Genomic DNA, 20,482 nt, shown 5'->3' with positions numbered 1-20,482 from the left:
TCTAGGAGAGCTCCACACGACCGATGTACACAGCTAGTCGCAGTGTCCTATCATGTCCAGAACACCCAGTTAGGAAATTCCAATAGTTTTAGACCCCAATGGTTGTAAAAGTTGAGTCAAAGTCCTATAAATGTTTTGTATCATCTTTTATCACATTGTAACTTCAAGCAAAGCAGCAAGTGAGACCATGGGGTAAATGTATGATGCTCTAATTTTTTCAACTCGCCAGAAATCGGCGACTTTGCAGGTAAAATTTAAAGCGGCAATGGCTTGGAAAGGCAAGTTTGCCTTTACAAGCCATCGCCGCTTTAAACTTTCAATGCAAAGTCGCCGATTTCCGGCGAGTTGAAAAAAAAAACGTAGCATCATACATTTACCCCCATGTCTTAAAGACTATTACTATGTATGTTTTCACATAAATAAAGAATACAATATCACATAATGACAGATAAGATGGATCAATTCTTAGTACAGTAACAAAATATTCACCAATAGAAAGAATCAGACTGTATAAAATGCATCATATGCAAATCTAAATTTGTGATGAGTAATCGGATACACTTCAGGAGGCACATGGGCGGCCCTCTAGCGATCAAAAAGGGCGCATGTTACCCTTAATCTCTGTATTAAGTTAAAACAATACAATTATTATTATTATTATTATTATTATTATTATCCTTTATTTGTTAGGCGCCACAAGATTTCCGCAGCGCCGTACACCATACAAACAGTACACTATACAGGGTGAAACAGTACAAAACAATAAACAGAGATACCAGTACTTCAGGAGCTCCAGGCAGGTTAAAGCAATAAACACGAAGCAGAAGAACAGGTGAGGAGACAGGAGGAAAGAGGGCCCTGCTCAAATGAGCTTACATCCTAAGGGAGGGAAAACAGAACAGGCACAAGGGAAGCCAGATGAGGCAAGGGAGAGAGCGAGTGGAGGAGATGAAGGGGTTATGCGGATGGTTGGTAGGCTTTAAAGGAAGAGGTGGGTATTCAGTGCACGTTTTAAGGAGCACAGAGTAGGAGAGAGGCGGATGGAACGAGGGAGGTCATTACAGTGAAGGGGGACTGCACGGGAAAAGTCTTGGATTCTGGAGTGGGAAGAGGTGATAAGAGTGGAGGAGAGGCGTCGATCATTGGCTGAGCGTAGGGAGCGGGCAGGAGTGTGAATGGAGAGGAGGTTAGAGATGTAGGGGGCTGTAGAGTGGGAGAGAGCCTTGTAAGTGGTGGTGAGGAGTTTGAAAAGGATTCTGTAGGGGAAGGGAAGCCAGTGTAAGGCGAGGCAGAGAGGGGAGGCAGAGGAGTTCATCAAAGCTGTGTAAACATATCAGCAGACATGTTAATAGTAACATAAACAAGTGTTACAAGCTATACCAGAACCCTGACTATAAGGCATGAAGGAGCGGAGGGGCTGCGGGTGAAAGCTCGCAGGGCTGCCTGGTGCCCACTGTGGTGACAACAAGAGTGATGCTCAAATGTTAACAGGAGATGCTTGTGGGCCGAACCTGATTGAAAAAAAGGATGCTAGACAACCGTTTATGGATGGTATCAATGAAAGTGGAGGCCAGAAAAAAAAAACAGTACATTAACAGCCTTGATGTAGTTTTATTTCTACAGTATATGAAAAATATTTTGCTCTAGGTATACTTTGTTTCTTGTGTTTGTAAATATCAGCTGTACAAGGGGGAGTCTGAATAAACAGACCAAAGAATGACTGAGGGCTAAAACTGACATTCTTAAATTACTCAAGAAAAAGCTATGGGCACAAGTATTGGTCCTTTTCTATAAAGCTATGAGCACAAGTATTGGTCCTTTCCTATAATGGTATGAGATAGTGAGTCTGATTATGGTTCTTAGACATATTCAATTTAAAGTAATGCTAAATGAATACTATTTTGGAGAATGTTTATGTAAAGTGGTGAACAGATAACTGCAATAAAAAAGCAATGTAGCCCATAGCAACCCAATGTTATTTTATTAGTCCAGTTCAAAAAACAAAGAGAAAATTCTGACTCGTTTCTTTTGATACCTCTGCACCAAATTCTATTTTTATAGGAATTTTCCTCTCTAAGGCTAGGTACACACTACAGGTTTTTCAGCCAATTATCAGGCCAAACACCCGTTGAACGACTGCTTGGCTCAATATCGCATTAGTGTGTATACTTGCGCGATGAATGATAGTCATTCCAAGGAACTGATCGTCGTTTCATTTGATTGCTCGTTCTGTTTAAAAATCTTGTTCCAACCTCCTTCCAATCCTGCAGTGTGTATGCACTCACATGACTGTCTGCCCAGAGAGTAGGAACCTGTCACTGTGTCTGTATTGTTAAATGTAGAGAGTGCTGTAGGTAGAATAATTGTTTAGTTAGTTCCGAGACTGAATATTTTGTTTGAGTCACAGAAGCTAACAAAATTTATAATGACATTGTGGAAAAGTCAAAAGTTTATTTCCTGTGTTATAATCAGTGTGACAAGAATGCCTGACTACACTGCTCTTGGACCAGATGAAGAGCACAGATCAGAAGGTAAATTGTGTATACAGGGTACACATGAAACAGCAGTCTGATTGGAAATTCAGTCGTAGGTAAAACCGTTGTAGATAATACATTGGTCGAAAAATTATGTAGTGTGTACCTAGTCCAAGTCTAGTTTTAACTAGTACAATAAGAGTTGTCTGGATTAGAAGTACATAATTAAACACACGTACACAGGTAAGATAAAAAGGATGAGGGGGTGGTAGCTTTTTAACATTGTCCTATCTGTAGAAATGTTTGGTCATATGATTCCCCCCACTCAATCAATAGCTTCACAGTTCTGTGATTCTCTGCAGTAGAATTAAGTAATTAACTCAGCTTTCTATTGCAAGGCTAAAAATAGCATCTAATCAATGATAATTAGCACATCAGAATTGCAATTCCTGATAACCGAAATCAGATATGCCAAACATTGGACACACAAAGGTAAATTATGAAGCTAGACATTTTTTTTTTCTTGAAAATCTAATGCATAATAAAATCCTACGCTTGGAGAAAGTTATTTTTAAATTTGGAAACTACAAATTAATTTTAGACTTCAAAGGGAATATGGCTTTACTTGTAGCCTCTAAGGTCAACACAGGATGTGTATTCCACAGGATGTGTATTCCATGGTCAGTAAATAGCAAGAGTTCGATGAGGCAGAAACTTTATTTAGCAGAGTGCAAAAAGATCTGAATAATATGAATTAAAACTGTGGGTACATACTCAGGTTTTCTATAAAGAGAGGAAGTCAAGCACATGAGAAGCAATTTGTTCATACAGGGCACACTGAATAAAATACAGGATCGGTGTATGAATTTAGCTTGGTAAGTAAGCTCTTGGAGGACCATGCACCTTCCACTACGTGAATCAGGCTGTGACTTCCCGTTTCCTTTCATTACCCAGATCATGACACTGTCAACACGACTACGCCTGCTGCTGTGAGAAATCTGACTGGCTACTGGGTGCTCTGTCCCCACCCATATCAAAGCTGGAGACAAGCGGGAGATGAAGACAGAATACAGTACTGTGTTTGTCCCCAATTGTAAAACGCTATGAATTATGTTGGCGCTATATAAATAAATGTTGATGATGATAATGTTCTCAGACCCTGGTTAAATACGCTTTAATAGGCAATTCACAGTAATATAACAAATGCAGCTTGTAATATCCAGCAGTAGGCATATGTGAGGCCTCAAAGTGAGCATGATACCATCATAAGAAGAACATTAACAAGCATATTGGGAAATGCAATGGGAATATGGCTGCTGTTACCCTGTTTGTTAGTTGTCTTTCAACTGTACTTACAGGCCCCAGAGTGATCTGTCCAATTATCCCTAGGACAGAACAATCAGATCTCATCCAATAGGGCCTCCCCTGTGTGTGGCCAAATTGCAGAGTGATCACGTCGCCCGGTGGCACAGCCAAGTGGCAAGATCACAATGTATGTAAAAAATAATAAAATGTATTCAATACTGCAACAGTAACCTTTATGAAGAACTGATATTAAATGTGCATGCACTATGTGCATATGGATCTGTTCAACCTATCCAGGGTCTGCTGGGATGACAGAATGATGAATGGAAAAATCACACAGGGCAATACTGATCCAGAGGGAGAATACCACTGGGCACATACCCAGGTCTTTGCACACAACAGTTGATGACACAGGGATGGGAGAGATGATCTTCCATTGAATGTTTGCTAAATCCAACGGACCCTGACCAGCTGTTTGCTACACACAACAGAGCCTTTGTAAGTGTAACAGATGCAAACTGAAAAGCATCAAGACTGACTTTTCACCTTTGTTTTAGGGCCCATTTATAGTTTCGTCTAGTGAAGTTTGCCAATGTAAACACAAATGGAGGAGACCACAAGGACCTTCCTATATTTTTGGGTTGTCTCAGTGCACGCCCATGTAATTATGTGCCATAGTGTTTGCCATGGGCATAGCTAAGAGCCTTCTATTTACAATATGAAGCCTTCAATAGCAATTATAAGAGAAAGATCATTATGTTGTTGACAATGTGTTTCTAAAACCAGGATTTATGGTATTCTGCCATTTTTCATTTTGGCTTATAAAAATGAAAACCAGCACCATGGAAAAAAAGTCTACATATAAGACATGTGATAGGTATCACACATCTTAAAAACATGACAAAATAAGCCATAATAGGGTATATAGTGATCCATATGGCCAACGTTTTTCCATTTTCAGCACTTGTTAAAGCCTATGAACTTCAAAATTCATAAGATGCTAAATAAATACTGTAAAGCTTAGTGCTCCATTTCCCAAATCTCTGCCTTCAAAAGGTGATAATATTCTATTTGCTCAATATATAATTCATCATAAAATTACCCACAAGCGACTGATGCTAAATAAATCCATAAACCAGACATAAAAACTGAACCTTTACTAAGATGTGCCTTCTCACATATTGGTAATTTTGACAGCAATTAACAAATATAACACAATCTTTCCATTTTAGTCTTGATCTCTACTAGGGTAATACAATATCACCATAGCAACCACTGGAGATTAAAAAAAAATAAAGTCTTTTGCTGATTGTTCAGAGCATTGTGACATTAGTACAGTATCAATGACATGGACATCAGTACAAAAATGGAACATGAAAATGTTAATAAAACAAATAACTTTCTTGGGCTAATCAAGATAATTTGGTTATGAAATATTATTTCAAGAGAACCAATACTTGCATCTAAAATACCAGTTATTAACTCTACACATCTGCAAATAATGTATGTGCATAATCCATTGGAAGAAAGTGTCTACTTTACTACTGAAGCCCCTAGAGAGATGTTTATTATAGGTAGAGTTGTGCAGTTATTAATAATGCATTGCAAACCGTGGCTATTGTTGCATCAAATCATTAACAGCACAGGTGGATCCTTATATTTTACTATTGCATACTCTAATACTTATCTGACCTGATGCCCCTCAGAGATTTAGATTAAGGCCGCAAACACAAGGGTGTTTAGGGGTATTGTGTCGGAGCGGATCTGCAGCACACATATACGTTTGTACAGGATTTATTTCAATCATTCATTAGCACGCTATGTCTACACGTATGGAAATAGTGCCAGGAGTGTTCACACTGAGCAGCATATATTAAGACTACACGGCCCCCTTATTTAGGTCTTGTATTTACAGATGACAATTGACCACTGCCCATCAGTACACGTTTCCCCTTAGACTCTGCCAGTAGCCGCCACACAGTTGAAGCAGCAATTTTTTGAGAAGAACCAAAATGGATAAGAATACAGCCTATCAACTGACTATCAGCTAGTGCGATCACCAAGGCGTCATCACTTTGTTATTCAAGCCTCAAAACGCTCACTAGTTCTTATTGTATTGATTACAATGACCATTGGCTCACAGCACAAAATGGATACTCCACGCTGTATAGATAAAGGGTACTATTTAAAGTTCTGTAAGCAATTCATTCGAATACCTACAGACTACTATTACCATATGAATGCTGTTTCAAGAGCTGACTTCCTTTTGCTTAAAAGTCAGTAACTTGTACCCTTTAAATGTATCCACATTATAATTTCACATATTGAAATGTCCTTTTTTTTTCAACTGAATTTTCCAGCTTGTCCAATCAAAACTCTGTGTTATAGTGATCAACTGAGAGCCAGACAAGCTATGTGCCAGGCCAATTTAGTGGAAAGTGTCCATAATAAACCAATATGTTGTTGTAGAATGTGTGGTCAGCTTCTGAGGGTGTTCTGGTGCAGCACCAAATAATTACTACATACATGCGCTATCAGTTCCTGCCTCTGTGTAGTGTCATGTACATTCCATTTAGATGACTGGAACTCAAGAAGATACAGCAAGTACACATTAGACCATATGACTTATTCTTATGCCACACCAGGATTTTCATTTGGACTTCCCAAGATAGATTTTAAACATTAATCTTGAAAATGAGCTGTAATAATTATAATTAACTTTGAGTACTTTTTTTTAATAAAATAAGTTTGTTTGTATGTTAATGTGGATTAGTCAATAACAGAATATTAACCATGTTCTATATAGTAACAGTGACTAAAAAAAGTACTACCACTACAGATGCATTTCTTATGTACTCCCTTTTGTGCCTGACTTTTTTTGCCCTCCCTTAGGATGTAAGCTCGAATGAGCAGGGCCCTCTTCCCTCCAGTCTCCATACCTGTTCTTCTGCTCCGTCTCTACTGTATCTGCCCTCCCGGAGTTTCTGAAGTACTGGTACTGTGTGTTTATTGTTCTGTACTGTTCTACCCTGTATAGTCTACTGTTTGTACTATGTGCGGCGCTGCGGAAGCCTTGTGGCGCCCTACAAATAAACGATAATAATAATGTACGCTGTCAACTTGTTAAATAAAGGTTAAAAATTAAAAAAATACTACCCTAAACACTAAAAAGTAGACACATCATAACAAATAATATATCAATTATAATGTTTTCTTCTTGAATAAATGAATTACATATTTCAGAGATTATCCATTTTAAAACACGATATGATCCAAAGTTAACATATTGCTAGATCTGATAAAAGACTGGAATTATGAAAAGTTCTATTTTCTTGCACCATAAAACTATGTCTTCCTTTCATTTGCATTTAATAGTTCAGGGATAAGGATACAAGCAATGATAGAACATAAAGTGCAGTTACACTAAAACACACATTTAAATGAGAACCTGAACTAGCAATTTCCTGCAGTGGTATGCGTGTATTTGTGAAACTACTTAGCCTATTGTTACATGGAATGTGTATTGTTCACAGTGTCTTACAATGAGGCAAGAGTAAAAATGAAACATGAGCCAGAAGAGAGGAATATTCTAATTTAAGTTTAAGTCAGAGCATAGTCCAGCTGCTTGCTGTCACTTCAAAGGATAAGCCATCTCCACTTCCCATTGAATCCAACCAATCCATAAGCAAGCAGGTCAATAAATAAAAATATATAAAAATGCCATTGTTGCATTAACAACTTTTAAAATCACATTCACAATAACAAAAAAAAGACAGTCACTATTACATTGTAATGCGCATGGAAATGCCACAATTATTAGATATGTACTAAAACTTGTCTGAAACCCTCCGTACACTGGAGTCAGAAAACCTCCCGCAAAAATAAACAAAATAATAAGGAACAGGAGTAGGTGCCATAGACATTGTGTTAGGACTAATAACTTACTTGCAGAGCTTACTTTATGACTATGCCAACAACACAGCTACATGAAATTCCGGTTATCGTTAGTTTCTGTCAATGACCCATATATATTGTTTGGCAACTGTAGCAGAAGCAAACACTGTCACGTTAACGCCTAGTTCCCATAGCTGACATAAGGGACTTACCTCGGACGGGGGGTAGATCCTGCTTTCTTCAGAAAGCTAGAACTATGTCTAGACACTGGGAGATGTAATTCCTGTCCGTGCTGAAAAAAGCAACAGCTATCTGCTGCATACCTCCCGACAATCCGTGGGACAGTGCCCTGGGTGCCCCCCACACCTGACAGCGGGCAGTCCCGGGATAACCCACCTTCTTCTGCTCTACTTAGATCCCCCACAAACCGGACTTTTTTTTATTTTAAAGAGCGGATCTGTTGTACGGCCGAGCCTTCATTAAACCTACGTCTGCTCTCAGTGCGCAGCCCTCCCCCTGCTCATGTTTCCTCACCTCCCCTTCTGTACGTCCCCACCTCCCGCTCCTACACGTGGGAAGGGCAGAGCGGGGAGCAGCGTTCCTGCCTGTGCTTTGCGTGCGTTTCATTTATGTCACCTCAATGCTGCCAACATGAAAAAGGTGCTGTGGTGTGTGACGATATGCTCCTGTTAGAGTGACCGAAAGGACACAACCTGTGTTTAACTGCATGTACTGGTGCATTCCGAAAGAAAATCCAGCTGCACTGAGTTTTTATAAATGCCACCCAAATGGCACAATGTACTTGTTCCTGAGCCACCATACCCACTATCGCTGTTAGTAGCATTTGTTCGTGGTGCAGTAGCGTCCGTTTAGTGTTGTGGATTTTAAAACGCATCTTGTTCTCCATATTGCTATGGGTAAAAGCATTGGGGAGGCTACAATGAGTTATAGATTATTGTTATTTATTTATAAAACACCAGACATGGGTCTATTTATGACCAATCGCAAATACCTCATGTTAATTATCATTTCTCATCATAATGATAAGAAATTAAAGTGGCAATTTCTGAAAATTAATTCGTTGGGATGGTGGCTCCGTCAGGATCCTGTCCCAGCGAATAATCTAGTGATCACAATTGCGAACACTTTACTAACAGATTCTAACTGCCTGGCTAAATTTGCATAAAGGGGGAGCATGAATCCTGCTGTGGAGGGATCACCATCTTCGGAGCTTAATAAATAGGGCAAAATCACAGTCTCCAATTGCTATTGGGACTGCAGCAGATATCGGAGATATTCTAATAATAAACATCCCATGAAAACGGCAGTTTACATTTAAGGGGCATATTTAATAAAGCACGATAGTGCTTTTAACGGATAATTAAGGTCCCACAGTGTCCTCCGCAAATTTATTAAGGGGGCATCGCAGCAGATATCATGGATATCTACTGCTTTGCACTCCTCTTCGTTTTTGGGAGCAGTCACCATTCAACAGAATGGTGACTGCTCCTGGCCGCAATCTAACAAGTCCCGAAAAAACATTTTTTTCGGGAACTTGTCATGTTAATGTACGCTAGCTGCAGCTGGCGTACATGAGGAAATATAATTCTGTCAGCTCTGCTCCGGAGAGCAGAGCTGGACAGCGCATGTGTGGAGGGATCACATGATCCCTCCCTGTCACTCACAGCTCTCTCTCTGCAACTATCGTTGCAGAGACAGAGAGAGGATCTGTGTGCGCATGCGCAATTGAAGAGTAAGGAGAAGACCCGAAGACAGCGCTTCCGAAGAGGCAGGTAAGTATGATTTTTTTTTTCACAGAAACAGCAGATTATCGGGACTGCTGTTTCTGTACTCTGGTTTTGATAAATTTGAGAAATGAATCAATACTTATCCGTCCGATAAGGATTGATAACCATTTCTTTATTTTAACGTTAAATGATAAATGTGCCCCTAAACCTCTTTGGAGGTTCATAGGGGCACATTTATCATTATTCACATAAAGTGAAAAGTAGTTTTCAATCCTTATCGCAATGATAAGGATTGAACTACTTCTCACATTTATGTACAGCCGTGCAGAGAAACAGCAGTTCCGAAAAACTGCTGTTTCAGTGATAAAAAAAACATACTTACCCCCCTCTTCGGAAGCGCTGTCTTCGGGTCTTCTCTTCACTCTTCAATTGCGCATGTCCAGTTCCAAGAACTGGACATGCGCACACAGATCCCCTCTCTGTCTCTGCAACGATAGTTGCAGAGAGAGAGCGCTGAGTGACAGGGAGGGATCATGTGATCCCTCCACACATGCGCTGTACAGCTCTGCTCTCCGGAGCAGAGCTGACAGCATTAGATTTCCTCATGTACGCCAAAATGTTTTTTCGGGACTTGTTAGATTCCTCCCAAAAACGAAGAGGAGTTCAAAGCAGCAGATATCCATGATATCTGCTGCGATGCCCCCTTAATAAATTTGCGGAGGACACTGTGGAACCCTAATTACCCGTTAAAAGCACTATCGTGCTTTATTAAATATGCCCCATAAATAGGTCCATTAGCTCCATATTGGGACAGTATATTTGGGATTATGGTAAGTTACTTTAAACTAGAGATGTTCACTGACCCCCGTGTTTTGGTTTTGGATCTGGATAACTTCGTGTTTTGGTTCTGGCAAAACCACCCTCGCGTGCCTTGGTTTTGGATTCCGATTTTTTTCTAAAATCCCTAATTTTTTTTGCTATAATCCCATAATTTGGCTCTTTTTTATCCCTACATTATTATTATTATTATTATCCTCAATAACATTAATTTCCAATCATTTCCAGTCAATTTTTGTCAAGTGACAAGAACACTGCTACTGCTCCTGTTTCTGCATGAGCAATGGCACTAGAGAGTGACAAGAACACTGCTACCCCTGTTTCTGTGTGAGCAATGGCGCTGGATCTCCTGGGGAGGGAGGTACTTATGGAATCCAAAACCCGCGAGATCCAACAACGCAACAATGACGTTTTGCCTTTATTCAGATCCGAGGACGCGCGAAAGCATCGAGCTGGCTTGCGAGCCTACTTGGATCCCCTAAGTTCGGGTGGGCCTGAGCATTTCTACTTTAAACCTATCCATGTACATGGTAGTTCTCGTTATTGATAGTGACGGTGCTGTTTGAAGCGACTTGCATTCAGTATGAATGCATATGTCTCTAGCTACTTAGGGGGTGGCGGAATTGACCACTGCACCTACCTGTTTCCATTTTTGCTTATACCAATCTCTGCAAGACCACCATGAGCATGTGTAGTGCTCTGCAGTCTGAATGATTGTGCATGTGTGAAAGTCCATGCAATAGAACAAAGTGCTGAAAGTGATGGACTGTCAAGCAGGAGCAGTCACTCAGAGGACCATGCATGCGGTTGGCTAGCAGAGGCAAGTATAGGGAAGGGAGCAGAAGCGGGCTGGCACAATTCAGCCCGGGGGGCGCATCGCTTGCTTTGTGATGCGGCCGCAAGTAAAAAGAAAGAAAAACAATGATCCACGGGGGCGCGGTCGGCCCGAACAGGGGACAGACTGAGCGGCATTTTAGACCTTATTGCCGGCACTGTATACTATATAAAATAAATTTAAAAAAGTACAGTGAATATAGTCCTTGTGGTCACATCTTTACATGAGCTCCACTTGCATTAGAAGTGCCTGTAAAGGCATACTTGATATGCCAGTGGATATGTACCTTTTTTTTTTTGCATTTCAAGCACTATTAAAATTGCATGGCAAATGTATTTGCTCTTAACATGAGTTTTTCCTAGCACTAAAACAATCTTTGTACGCATATCCAATGTGTGTACCTGCAGTAAGAACAAAAAATAGAACAAGTTGTGTTCTGAAAAATGCAATGCAAGTAAAGTCAGTTGGAATAGTGGCACAAGAAACAATGTGTTCTAGTGTCAGACCCCTTTACATGCATTTTAGTGGCATTAAAACACTAGAAAAACGTTGGTGAGTATGAGCCCTACGGGATAGAATAGCCTCAGGTAAGGACACTGAGGCTTTGGTTCTATGTAACCTGGAAATGATTCAAGGTATGACACCACTAACAAAGCAAACACTGAGCAGGAAAGTAAACATGGTTTAGACTCCAGATGTGAGTAATTCCACAGTCTGAGATGTATCTATTCTAAGTCATAGCAAGAAAACTATGGCTGGGAATAGCAGACAAGTTATTTGTTTATCACTATACGAGTGATAACCAAACATCACTGTAACCTGCATTGTTCCTACTGTTTAAGAGGACGTGTTATCCTCACTATCAGTCCATCAAACTTCGAGCATGTGCAAATGGAACACAATACCTGAAAAGCACTGGACAACTGTATTACTGTCCAGTTTGGCCACTACTTCCAAATCACGTGGGAACAGGTATGGAAGTGTAATTGAATGAAAGTGTGTGTGTGTGTGTGTGTACACACCCACACAATATGGACAAAGGTATTTGGCCACACCTGTTAATTATTAAATTGAGGTATTTCAATCAGACCAGTTGGCAGAGGTGTATAAAATAAATAAAGCATCTAGCCATGCAGTCTCCATTTGTGAGAAAGAAAAATGGGTCGTTCTGAAGAGCTCAGTGACTTCAAGTATGGTGCTGTGATAAGATAGTTCGTGAAATTTCATCCCTGCTGGATATTCCACGGTCAACTGTAAGTGATATTATTAGAAAGTGGAAGCGTTTAGGAACAGCAGCAACTCAGCCACGGAGCGGAAGATCACATAAAATCACAGAGTGGGGTCAATGACTACTAAGGTGTATGGTGCGTAAAAGTCGCCAAAGCTCTGCTGATTCCATAGCTGAAGAGTTCCAAACTTTCACTGGCATTAATGTCAGCACAAACACTGTGCGACGGGAGCTTAATGGAATGGGTTTCCATGGCTGAGCAGCTGCATGCAAGCCTCACATCACCAAGACCAATGTCAAGCGTCGGCTGGACTGGAGTAAAGCACACTGACACTGGACTGTGGACTAGTGGAAACGTGTTCTGTGGAGTGACGAATCATACTTCTCTGTTTGGCAGTCAGATGGGCAAGTCTGCGTTTGGCGAATGCCTGGGAGAACAGTACCTGCCTGACTGCATTATGCCAACTATGAAATTTGGTGGAGGAGGAATAATGGTATGGGGCTGTTTTTCTGGGTTTGGGCTAGGCCCTTTATCTCCAGTGAAGGGCAATCTTAATGCTTCAGCATACCAAGTCATTTTGGACAATGCTATGCTTCCCGACTTTGTGAAAACAGTTTGGGGAATGCCCTTTTCTATCCCAACATGACTGTGCCCCAGTGCACAAAACAAGGACTACAAAGACATAGTTTCTTGAGTTCGGTGTGGAAGAACTTGACTGGCCTGTACAGAGTCCTGACCTCAACCCCATCGAACACCTTTGGGATGAATTGGAATGAGAATTGTGAGTCAGGCTTTCTCGTCCAACATCAGTGCCTGACTTCATTAATGCTCTACAGAATGAATGGGTACAAATTCCTACAGAAACACTCCCAACACACACACATATATATATATATATATATATATATATATATATATATATATATATATATGTATATATATAGGCATAGGTGGTAATTCCAGACCAAAGTGTGATGTAATACAACAGTACTTGTTAATTATAGGGGTGGGCTCCATTCTTTGATCAGTATCTTCCCTGTAAATATTTATGCATCTATTCCTATGAAAACATTTAACAGCACTAACCAGGGCTATCAATGGCTAAACCTACTTAATGATCTGCCAGTGAGACATGACATCTTCCCAGTGAGTACCAATTATACATGAAGAAATATCCATCTAGTACTGTAATGGTAGGGACATCACTGGAGAGATCTATAACTTGGCCAGATATCACCAAATGTGGCCTAAAAATCAGTCCAATTTAGCAACAGATCTAGTCACGGGGCAAGCTACGGGATACAGCTGCGTGTGGCCAGATAATTTGACCAATCAGGGACACATATAAAAACTGCTTCAAACAAAGCTGCACTGATTATATTGAATTCCGTTGATATTTACACTGTATTACTTCATATGTTTTTAACAGGTGCCCATGATTAAGCAATTCATCTGGTCAGCCTAGCAGAATCTCGTTTGCATGCTCAAGCCAAAGTGGATGGGACACACAATGCACTTTACAGTATTTCTAAAACCTGTGGATAGTACATAATACAATAACATTACTCACCGGCAGCCGCCCTCACCGCCTGCACCTTCTTGTGTGAAAACATGTATAATGAGGTGAAGCTTAAACTGAAATTAGTCGTCTTGGCCACTGTATACATGGCTTGGAGAATAGTCTTTCATACAGCAAGCTGTAGGAAGCAGGCTGGACCTTGGCCTGCAGACATACACTACATAGTTCAGTTTAAAACGTTTATGGAGATAAACTTGAACATACCAAGCACAAGAGTCCCTGTAAAATACCTCATACTTGTTCTCTTTTTCTAATAAGGAATGAAACTAATGCCAATGTCAGCACAGCAACTCTCTTACGTAAATGTACACATGTCATGACCTGTGTAAGGAGTATCTCCCTACTTAATTATAGTAGATTTGGTTTTATTATATCTAGTGTTACACCTATGCTGAGCGACACTAAGCAGGACGTGACTAAATAGCTTTATGTACCACCCAATGTCAAAATCTAGGAAAAGAAAATGAAGTGCTCATAATAATTGCATCTAATTCTATAATAGAAACTATAAAATATCAATCATTTCAGCATAAACCATACAACCTGCAATAATAGTCAATACTAGTCTCTACTAGTTATTAGGTACCATAATACATCATCATAACTAATATAGCCATAACTACACTGCAGTGAGGGTTTCTTATTTTCAGAGAGTCCGCTCTTAAGGTATATAGGGGTCGATTTATCAAAGGTTCCCCCCCCTGTAAAATCCCCGAAAACAACAGTTTTCGGGGATTAAACACTAATTTGCTATTTATGATAGTAGCATCGCAGCAGATATCATAAATATCTGCTGCTTTGTATCTCCTATTGTTTTAATGAGCACTCCCCATAACAATGTATGGGGAGTACTCAGTTACGCTATTTAACAATAAATGTAATTAACAATAAATGTAGCTGAAGCTGGCGTACATTATCATTATTGAAAAGTTTCAGTGCTTTCAGCCCTGCTCCGAAGAGCAGAGCTGGACAGCGCATGTGTGGAGGGATCACATGATCCCTCCCTGTCACTCACAGCTCGCTCTCTGCAAGAGCAGAGATGTCTGTGCGCATGCCCGAGGTTTTCACTCGGCGCATGCGCACTGGAGTAAGAAGAGGAGCCCCGTTGACCGGATACTGCTTCGGGAACAAAGCAGCATTGGTAAGTATGTTTTCCACTTCACAGAAACAGCAGTTTTTCGGAACTGCTGTTCCTGTGTTGATTTTTTAATAAATATGAGAAATAGTTCAATCCTTATCAATGCGATAAGGATTGAAAACTATTTTTCATATTTTGCGAGTTTTGATAAATGTGCCCCCATAGAAACTTACAGCAAAACATTAACCATAGCTGTCAATCTGTCTGCTTTTCCCTGAGATAATACTCTACTTCTGCTTTCACACTTATTTTCAAACAGTAATCACCAGGGCTGGTTAATTATTTGGAGTTAAAGGAATTTTACACATGTAATACAGGTAACTGCAATTAGACAATTAGTGTAAAAAGCAGAAACGGTGTATATCACTATGAAAAGGAGTCAGGAATGCTTACACTGTTGGAATGTAGGCTTTTTACCTTTATTTTAATCTTAATTTTTATTATGTGTAACTTTTCTTTTGCTATTATTCTGTATATTCCCCCCTCCCTACTTCCTTTTCTTTGGCAGCATGTACAAAGACGGATGATAATCTTGTGCTGGCACAGGACTTCAGGCCTCGCCCACCTTGCCAGTAGCAATTTTGTTACAGGGAGGTTCACAATAAACAGTTTGTAGCATACAATCCATACACAAAACATTATTTTAACTCAGAAAATGATTTCATGTTTATGAATGTCCTACATTTTTAATCAGTTTCTTGGACATACTGCTTTGCTAACAATATGGGCTGCAGGAGACTCCTTTACATATCAACACCAACAACTAAAGTTCACAATCAGTACAAGGCATTGTGTCATATAATCCTTCCCCTCAAGATGTGCAGTACATCATGCTAGACCTAAACCAGCAAAGGCAGACATAGTACAACATATGTAATTCATTACATACTAACAATAATAAGTCCAACAGACAATTCCAAATTCCAAACATGATGTAATCAAAGACAGAATGATAGAATGAAAAAGAAAAATATTTTGTCCATGCAGATGAGTAAAAACACTATAAGCAATAAGCCATGTGCAGTTGTATCTTTCCTTATATAATTACTATTACCAGTATGGATTTAAACATCTGACAGAGATTTAAAAAATAAATAAATATTGCATTCAGTTTCACCTAAAAATACCACGGAACTGGAGCAAATACTGTCTAATCTATATGTATTCAAAGAACACCACAAATCAATGGACAGAATACGTGAGTTGTAGCACCATCATCATCAACATTTATTTTTATAGTGCCAGCGAATTGTGTAGCGCTTTACAATTGGGAACAAACACTAATAAAACAATACTGGGTAATACAGACAGAGAGGTAAGAAGGCCCTGCTCACAAGCTTACAATCTATGGGATGTTCTGACTTATTCTGTATGGATTTTCAGCATTGCATTTCATCATGGAACATATATTTAAAAATAACAAGGTCACACAAGTCATTGTGGTCTGTTGCTTAAAAGCATATCAGAATTACGCAAATAAGTAGTAGATCTAAAACATACCAACGCAATTAGGGCAGCACGGTGGCTAAGTGGTTAGCAATTCTGCCTCACAGCGCTGGGGTCATGAGTTCAATTCCCGACCATGGCCTTATCTGTGTGGAGTTTGTATGTTCTCCCCGTGTTTGCGTGGGTTTCCTCCAGGTGCTCCGGTTTTCTCCCACACTCCAAAAACATACTAGTAGGTTAATTGGCTGCTATCAAAAATTTACCCTAGTCTCTCTGTCTGTCTGTCTGTGTATGTTAGGGAATTTAGACTGTAAGCTCCAATGGGGCAGGGACTGATGTGAGTGAGTTTTCTGTACAGCGCTGCGGAATCAGTGGCGCTATATAAATAAATGGTGATGATGATGATGATGAATTGTAGCAATATATACAGCACTTATTATTTATATGGGCACTCCTCCCACTTGTCCGTTGATGGATTTGGTTACCTTGAGTGAGCATGAACCTGGCTGAAGCCAAATCCTACCTGTTGACTCAATGCCAACCCACCCCCCTCCCCCAGAGCTGCCCGCCGTTGTTAGATAAGTAGATACGATTCTTAAAAGGATTAACACAGCCAGTCAAGCAATAACACAGTATGGACAGCAGCCAGAGTAAAGGTCCTCTTGGACCCTTGGGCTGGTAAAGAACCTGTCTGCCACCTTAAGTGAAGTAACAGGGCCGCAGAGGACCAGGGGGCAAGCAAAAGGCAGAGTGTGGGCAAGTAGGCATGTGAGCGGAGTCCACTTTTTAAGTGGTGCCCAAATAAATAACAAGTACCATAGATACTATGCGTCTCTCATCCACCCTCATTACATCCTCCCATTCCCAGTTACAGGGACTTTTTTCGGGCTGCACCCACTCTATGGAATTCTCTCCCTCGCACAATAAGACTCTCCTCTGGTCTACAAACTTTCAAGCGTTCTCTGAAAACCCACCTCTTTAGACAAGCTTATAATATTCCTCAACCACCCTCTTAACATCACTACCTTACCCTATTACCCGTTACACAATTTCACACAAGACAAACTACCCCCTGACCAACATTGTTGTGTGACAGGATCATTTAGCTTATGAGTCACTTTTACCTTTACAGCCTGGCTGGGTCGAAATGCAAAATGTAGACTTAGCCTTAGCCTCATGTGTCAAACTCCCATTGTCCAATAGATTGTAAGCTTGCGAGCAGGGCCTTCTCACCTCTTTGTCTGTTTTACCCAGTTTGTTTATTAGTTTACTATGTTTGTCCCCAAATGTAAAGCATTACGGAATATGTTGGCGCTATATAAATAAATGATGATGATGATACTACTCGCTATCAGAAATATAGCCTAAACTGATAAAAGCTGCTATATAAATGCTAGTCTTTATATTATATGAATAAACATACTTGCCAGTTTTCATGTGATATAGAAGTTATATCTGTACCAAACTCACATTGGAAAAACTGAATGGCTGCAAACAATTTTTTACTGTATTTTCTCTACAATCTCCAAACACTGTTGTGACAACATCAACAGGAATTCATAAGGGAGGCTCCACTTCTGATAATAAATGAGTCACACTGCAGTAAATGTGAGTGTAAGAAATATTGTATATAGTGGCCAAAGTCTACCAGAGCAGCTAAAGCCCACTGTCATGTTTTACAGCCAAATAAACAAAATGACTGAGACCAACATGTTATACTCTACAGCACAAATATTAAAAACAAACACTACTACTAATTAATAGATCTTTACCGTTTAAGAACTAGGCAAAATTAAACAATAATAAAATAATTTAGTTCATGGCAATAATAATATTGCAAAGAAAATCTAAGTGACAAGAGGTCACATTTAGAAGACAACGTACGCAGGACAAATGAATAGACAAAACATGTACAAGTAATAATATACTGGGCAATGTACTTGTTATACCTCATAAAATGATGTGGTATAAGCCAAAAAGGACACTTTCTAAAGCTCAACAGAGCTTCTTTTAATGATATATCCATTTATATATATATGCACGTTTGTCATGCATTTTAACACGTGTTACATGTGCTTTTCAAAAAAGTGCATTAAAGAAACTGATGCAATTTATTGAATTAGTATTGTGGGTAATACATGAGTACTAGTGTGTACTTCATTCACGTATTTTAACAAAGGGTTACTTTTCGTCAGTCGTGTTTATTAACATACAAAATGTGCATTAACAGTGTTTACCTCTAAAGGAGTTGTGACAATTATCTTAAACACAGGTTTATATATTTGTTTTAATGTAATCTAATTTTAATTTCCTAAAAAACTTTTAGCTCTGTAATATTAATGTGTTTGGAGCAAACAATATTAGCTAAGCACATTAATTTCAGGGAAGGGAAAAGCCTAAAATAACCAAGCAAACGATGAATGTGGTTTTCAGTGGAATTTGTCAGGCGCCACAGCCCTTATCACCAGTCTATATTTGAAACTCTGGATGCCAATGACATTAACCATTGCCAATGCACACATTTTTCACATTCCTGCCAAGGATCTAGACTCCTTGGGGTATCTTGTATTTGTGAATGAAACATATAGTCTGGTGGGGAGCACAGGGAACAATTCAATAAAACAGATCCATCTAACTACAGATTGGTTTTGTTTCTTTGTAAAAGAAGGAAAAACAATGTATCCACTGTACAGCAAAGTATACACTATTTGCATCCACTTAACAATTACCCTGATCTTTTATCTACAGTAGTTACAGGTCTCAAGCATTACGCACCCTGGCAGTTTTAGCATTGACTGTGCCAGTGTGTGATTTGTCCGAGTTGTGTAAATGCAGAGTAGAAAGCAAGGAGTGGTCACATTTATCGTTCAAAGTTTACTAGGAGTACATACCAGAACGTGGCCTCACATCGAAACTGCATAGTTTCACTCTGCACTGTAACACCAAACTACCCAGTAGCAGTCAGCGGAAAGATTCCAAACACCAGCTTCTACACTGCAATACAGGAATCCTTCAACGGGGAGGCTCTGACAGGCAAGGTGTCTAGGAATGATCTCTATCTTACCAAATGGACACATACCAACTTGTTTTGCTTTCTTACTCCACCCCTATCTTCAGGCAATTTGATAGTTGCACACAACCTAAGAGAAGCAGGTTATAGTCAACCCACCTACAAATACACCTGTATTTCAAGTAACTCAACCTGTAGCTGCATCCACCCAAGCATCAACACCGCAGTAAAAATGAATGCATTAATTATTTTACAAAAAAAAGTTGCTATGGAGTTAGTTACATGTTATAGTTAGTGTCTGAAATTGAATAACAAAGACATTACATGGTAAAATGTCAACATTATCCAAGCACACCTGAAAATATCTTTAAAAAGTATTTAATCTTGAAAAATATAATATAAGATTATCAAGATAATCTTCATGTTATCTATACTATATTACCCATTATATATATATATATATATATATATATATATATATATATATATATATACTTACCTGTGATTAAGGAGGAACTAAAATGGGACAATTATTTCAGTGGTGTGCCACCGCTTAGTAGTAGAACATGCTATTGTGAGGACCCCTACTATTGGTTCCTCAGTGAGTCCCCATGCCCCAGTGACACTGCATTCAATATGCTTTTTGTTTGTTTTCAATTCATAAAGAAAACCTTATAAACATGTACAACTAAAAACTGTAAATTACTTGCTGAGCAAATGAATACAGTTCTCTCTCTTTGTACCACCCATTCCCCACTTTATAAACTTTGCTCATCATTACGTATTTATACAGCATAAAATGTATTCAAATATAATACAATAATTATAGTATATGTCAATGAAAATTAAATTACAAAGAAAACAATGCAAAATATCTGCAGGAGCAATTTCTAGGGTCAGAAGCAGGTGTTGGTGCAAATGTATGGATTGTTGCATGTGTTATTGTAGTCCTAGTGTGTAGGACTTTAAAAATTGCTTCAAATTCCT

At 39.4% G+C, this 20,482-nt stretch overlaps 1 protein-coding gene across 10 annotated transcripts in view; it reads right to left on the bottom strand.

The window, feature by feature from the left end:
• Nucleotides 1-20,482, bottom strand: part of TJP1 (tight junction protein 1) — a 356,728-nt gene that overhangs the window by 75,187 nt on the left and 261,059 nt on the right. Inside the window, exon 1 of one of the 10 annotated variants that reach the window (XM_075208101.1) lies at nucleotides 19,377-19,539. The exons of 8 other annotated variants lie outside the window; for them this stretch is intronic. The gene's annotated coding sequence lies outside the window, so the exon portion shown is untranslated. Of the gene's footprint in view, nucleotides 1-7,885; nucleotides 8,179-19,376; nucleotides 19,540-20,482 lie in introns of those variants that run through there. One more of the 10 variants, XM_075208102.1, reaches the window with a different exon arrangement.

The sequence above is a fragment of the Mixophyes fleayi genome, chromosome 4 (genome assembly GCF_038048845.1).
Source record: "Mixophyes fleayi isolate aMixFle1 chromosome 4, aMixFle1.hap1, whole genome shotgun sequence".
Classification (NCBI taxonomy): Eukaryota; Metazoa; Chordata; class Amphibia; order Anura; family Limnodynastidae; genus Mixophyes; species Mixophyes fleayi.
Note: the sequence above shows the minus strand (reverse complement) of the source record. Positions and strands in the feature narration are given on the sequence as shown.